This window comes from Canis lupus, chromosome 22 (assembly GCF_003254725.2).
Source record: "Canis lupus dingo isolate Sandy chromosome 22, ASM325472v2, whole genome shotgun sequence".
NCBI lineage: Eukaryota > Metazoa > Chordata > Mammalia > Carnivora > Canidae > Canis > Canis lupus.
In genome coordinates, this window is record NC_064264.1 from 5913503 (window position 1) to 5919358 (window position 5856).

The 5856-nt window shown below is 45.0% G+C and overlaps 1 non-coding gene across 1 annotated transcript; it reads left to right on the forward strand.

The window, feature by feature from the left end:
- The first annotated feature begins 934 nt into the window (after positions 1 to 934).
- TRNAR-CCU (transfer RNA arginine (anticodon CCU)) lies at positions 935 to 1007 on the forward strand. Its single transcript has one exon. It is a non-coding gene; the product is annotated as a tRNA-Arg (tRNA).
- Positions 1008 to 5856: the final 4849 nt, after the last annotated feature.

The window sequence follows — 5856 nt, forward strand, 5'->3', positions numbered from 1 at the left end:
GCAGGCTCCATGCAGGGAGCCCGACATGGGACTCGATCCTGGGACCCCTGGGTCACGCCCTGGGCCGAAGGCAGGCACTAAACCGCTGAGCCACCCAGGGATCCCCATGTTGTCAAAACTTTATAAACCGTAGACTCTAAAAGAATATTAGAGTCATCCTCAGTCCCAATACATCAAGCTTATGTATAATGATGCATATGTCCTTGGGGACATTTTCCATGCATATATTTGATTACTAAAACCTAGGATGGCATTATATTTTTCCGAATGACTTCCTTAATGTAACATTAAAGTGTAGCAACATACTGCGTTTGTGTCTGTGGTTATAGCCTATGCCATCATTTGCTTAACCACCATCTTATTGAAGACAATAGGTCTTTTATTTTTCCCTTTAAGTTTTTCAGGCCTCTGTAGCTCTCTGATTCGTCCTCCACATCCCCACATTCCATGTTCGTAAACCTTGGCCACCGTTCTGCCAGCCTTAGTGGAGAGCAGAGGCTGCGGGCCTGCAGGCTCTCAACCCCGGCAGGAGGAGCAGCCCCATGGGGACAGGGGCGCACACAGGCCCTGCGCTGTCTGTGGCTGCAAGGACCATGTCGCTTGGCACCTTCACAACTAGCTGGGGAGCCAGACAGTATACAAACCATCATCAAACACCAATAAAAGCTGTGAAAAGCGCTATGGAGAAGGTAGGGGACAGGAGGGAATACCATTTGGACTGGGAGAGGGTCAGGGGACGCTTCTGAAGCACAGTGACATCTAGGCTGAAGTCTGGAAGGCTGGCTGGAAGCCAGTTGGGTGTTGAACAGGGAGAAGCAGTCGAGGCGAAGAGGACAGCTTGTGTACATGCCTCCCGGGGTCCGCAAGATACTGGGTGCATGGGTGGGGATTGACAATATTTATTCATTTGGGGAAAAAGACCATTTTGGGGGGTGCCTGGTTGGCTCAGTTGGTAGAGCGTGTGACTCCTGAGCTCAGGGTCGTGAGTTCAAGCCCCACATTGGGCATGGAGCCCACTTAGAAGAAAATAAGAGAAAAAGAGAATCTTCAGCTTTGGACATGATTACCTTGAGATGTTGTGACATAAAAAGAAATATGCCTTTGGTGTCTGCTCCCAGTTCCTGGCACAGAACTTCTAAGACCCTTGTCACTTCCTGAGTGCTAGGGTGAGAGGAGATTATTCATAACAAGCCCCCTCGGCACCTGGGGGGCTTGGTGGTTGAGCGTCTGCCTTTGGCTCAGGGCCTGATCCCGGGGTCCTGGGATCGAGCCCCGCATCAGGCTCCTTGCAGGGAGCCTGCTTCTCCCTCTGCCTCTTTCTCTGTGTCTCTCATGAATAGAGAAATAAAATATTTTTAAATATTTAAAAAAAGAATAAGTCCCTCTCAACCACACTTGATTTTATGCTAATGAGGTGACTCTTGTAGGGTGGAGGCTCCTTACCAGAGGGTTGGAACTTTCCAATCTCCCCTCACCCTTGGAAAAAGGAGAGGGGCTGGAGATGGACCTAATTACCAATGGCCAATGAATTAATCAGTTGTGCCAATGTGATGAGTCCTCCTTAAAAATCTAAACAACAGCATTTGGAGAGCTTCTGAGTCAGTGAATGCTTGGAGGTACTGAGAGGATGGCATTTCCAGAGGGGACCCAGAAGCTCTGCACACATTCCCACCCCCCTGCCCCCCTACCCCCCGAACCGTGTCCTGTGCGGCTCTTCCATTTGGCTGTTCCTGAGTTGTGTACCTCCCCACAGCAGACCTGTAGTAGTGAGCAAAGTGTTTCCCTGAGTTCTGTGAGGCATTCTAGCAAGTCATGGAACCAGAGAAGAGGGGCATGAGAATCCCTTGGTCAGAGGTACGGGTGGCATGGGGTGCCTGGGTGGTGTAGTCAGCTGGGTTTCTTGACTTTTGGTTTGGGCTCCGGTCATGATCTCAGGGTCCTGGGATGGAGCCCTGCATCAGGCTCCACTCTGCACTCAGGGCTGGTCTGCTTTGGGATCCCTCTCTCCCTCTGCCCCTCCCCTTGCTCTCTTGCTTTCTCTCTCTAAAATAAATAAACACATCTTCAAAAAAGACTTTCTCGTGTGGAAATACCCCACACATTTTGTGTCAGAATCCTGAGTCTAGACAATTTTTTTCCCACTTTTAAATGCCCATGACATATTTAAGGGGAGATGTGGTACATAATTGGATATGAGTTTGGAGCTACAAAATGGGTTTAGACTAAATAGTGAGGGGCACCTGGGTGGCTCAGCAGGTTAAGTTTCTGCCTTTCGCTCAGGCCATGCTCTCCAGGTCCTGAGATGGAGCCCCATATCCAACTTCCTGCTCAGTGGGGAGTCTGCTTCTCCCTCTCCCTTTGCTCGTCACCCTCCCTCATGCACGTGTGCATGCGTGTGCTCTCTCTCTCTTTCTCTCTCTCTCAAATAAATAAAATCTTTTTGTTTTTTTAAGATTTTATTTATTTATTCATGAGAGACACAGAGAGAGAGAGGCAGAGACACAGGCAGAGGGAGAAGCAGGCTCCGTGTGGGGAGCCCGATGCGGGACTTGACCCCCAGACCCCGGGATGAGTCCCTGAGCTGAAAGCAGAGGCTCAACCGCTGAGCCACCAGGCGTCCCAATAAATAAAATCTTAAAAAAACGTTAAATTTTAATTTCCTTATAGTTCAATAGAAATTTACTAGAATTATAGTTACTGGGAAAAAAAAATCACTGGTGAGTATGTGAGAAATTAGTTGCCAAATTAGGTGCCTTTTCCAACCAGGGGAAAAATATCTGAGTGTGTCTTTAATTTACTCTTATTTTCCTTAAAAGAACAAAGCTTTAGTCTGGTGATTAATGCTCTTGAAGCCTGCGGGGGTCCCAGCTGGCAGCCATAGTAGCTGTTTCAAATCCAAAGAGGAAAAGTGTTTGTGTCTGCTTAAAAGTGGAGTAATTAATGATGTGGGAAAAATATTTTTCCTTTGTTTGTCTCTCAACACGATGGCTTTGTCTGATAAGGGATAGAGTGTTAGGATTGAATAGGAACATGCTAGGGAAAACACATGGGAGCTGATACGTCTGGGCTGTATGAAGAATGCTCAGACGTTCAGAAGTAAGCTGCAAAGATCAAGATGGCATCTTAGTGTCTAGAGAATTCCAAATATAGAACTCCTAGAAACCGATGACATCCACATGGAGTTTTGGACACCTCAGCAGTATTCATAAGAATTGGGAAAGTAGAGTTTTTGTAAGGGGGAGTGCTGGACAGGTTTTCCTGGTAACAAAGCAATGGTTGGGGATTTTTTCTGGAAGAGGATGTGGGAATGTGGGCTGGCAGCACTGAGGAGAAGACGCAACTTCTTGGCCCATGGCCTCCATCCAGTGGCTTCATGTTCATCTTTGATCTCAGCTCAAATCTAAGGAAGCCTAGCCTGCTCATCTGCTAGCCCTTCCCCCCACCATCCAGATGAGGCCCCTGTCCTAGGCTCCCATAGAATCCGTCCTTCCTTGACAGCATCTAACACCACTGTAATTACATCATTCACTGGGTAGAGGAGTAAGGATCCTAATCCACAGCTTAGGTGGGCAAGAAATGTAACAACTTATACTTCAAGATTCCATTCAACCATTGTGGTAGAAATCATATTTGGGGTCCCAAAAGATTCTAAAGTTACGTAGGATTAAGTTTCTACAGTTGGAGGGAGGAAGAGGAGGACAAGAAGGCATTGGGGAGTGACCGCTTTGTCTTAAGTGTTATCTGTCCATGAAGCTGTCTGTTAAGATTCTTAGAGTCCAATCTGGTTGGTTCTATTTCCTTAAGTACCTAGGTCATTGGACAACAGCAGCCGAAGAAACCCCTGGAAAAACTTTTTGCCCTGCCCCAACCTCCTCTGGAGCAATGAACACAGCTTCACTATTTTATTTTATTTTTTAAAAAGATTTTATTTATTCATTCATGAAAGACACAGAGAGAGGGGGGCAGAGGCACAGGCAGAGTGAGGAGAAGCTGGCTCAAGAAAGGGAGCCTGATGTGGGAATCAATCCTGGGACTCCAGGATCACGCCCTGGGCCAAAGGCAGGCGCTAAACAGCTGAGCCACCCAGGGATCCCAACACAGCTTTACTATTTTAATAGTGACAAAGCAAGGGAAGGAAAGTTAGACAGGGCAAATATTGGTGAATATTTTTAAAATAGTAGTTCAAACATATATTTACTCTGGGAATGTGTAGTAAAGTTATGTGGAAGAAATAATTCACCAGTCTTCACCAGTCTAGTGTGGAAGCTTATTTGAATCCAGTGTGGAAGCTTAAGCTTCTCTAAAAAGAAAAGAAAAGAACGTTTAAAAATATCCAAAGGTAGAAACAACCCGAGTGAGTGTCCCCTGATGACTAGGTAAACACAATATGGGCTGTACGTACAATAAGATTTGTTCAGCCTTAAAAAGAAAGGAAATTCTGTCCATAGTACAACATGAATGAACCTTGACCACACATAGGAAATAAGCCAGTCACAAAAAGACATACTATATGATCCACCTGCATGAGTGTAGTCAAATACATAGAGATAAAAAAGCAGATTGATGGTTGCCAAGGGCTGGGAGAGAATGGGGAGTTAGCGGCTAATGGGTACAGAGTTACACAGTTTTGTAAGATGGAAAGAGCTATGGGGATGGAAGGTGTTGACAACTGCACAACAATGTGGATGTACTTACAGCCACTGAACAGTACACCTAAACATGTTTAAATCCGCATTCATTGGATAAAGGCAACTTTAATAAGAAACACAATATAGTGGCATAACTAATTTTTGTGTTGTGCGTATTTGATCACAATAAAAATATTATCCAGGGGCATCTGGCTGGTTCAGTCGGAGGAGCATGTGATTCTTGATCTGGGGGTTGTGAGTTTGAGCCTCACGTTGGGTGTAGAGGTTACTTACATGAATAAATAAAAACTTAAAAACTTGGAAAAATATTATGCAAATACATGTGTAATTAGTTGCTTACTATCTTTCTCTTCAGCTGGAAAAGGAGCTCTGTAAGAGTGGGACCTTGTCCATCTTATTCACTGCTCTATCCCCATCATTCAGCACGGTGCCTAGCATGTAGCAGTAACTCCATAAATATTTGTTCAATGAATAAATAGCCCCGAGAGCGGGATTTGGGGGACAATGTATGCCTCAGGAAAGTAATACTCCGTATAATGAGTTACGTAAGAAACACTGGCAGGATATTGCATAATTTGCTACTGATAATATTTAGTTGCCATAGTGCTTGGGCATTTGTGAGCATATATCTTGATTAAATATAGAAAGAGGAAAATTAAGTATCACATTACATACCTATAGCCATGCTCTTTTATTTTTAAAAGAATTCATTTATTTATTTAAGAGAGAGAGACAGAGAAAGAGAGAGACAGGGCATGGGGGGCAGGGGCAGAGGGAGAGGGACACACAGGTTCCCCGAGGAGCAGGGAGTCCTACGTGGGGCTCGATCCCAGGACCCTGAGATCATGACCTGAGCTGAAGTCAGATGGGAAGAGTGTGAGCAGGAGCTGGGAGAAGGGCAGAGGGAGAGTATATCCACACTTTTAATCACTTGGTTCCTTTCAGAAGAGGGCTTCTTCCTGTTGAGCCTTTTAATTTGATGATTCTTAAAATAATGTTTATTGCATTTTCATAGATTAGCACAAATCTTCGCCTATCAGATTAGACCTAAAATAAACACGCCAGCTTTTTAACTACGGAAAGTAAAAACAGGAAGGATGCAACAGGGAAGTGGGGAAAGAGAACTAGGGAGTGGAAGGGGAAAAGGTTGGCTCTAGGGAAGCAAGCAATTGCAACTGAAAATAATATTTACTGAAATTAAAAATTC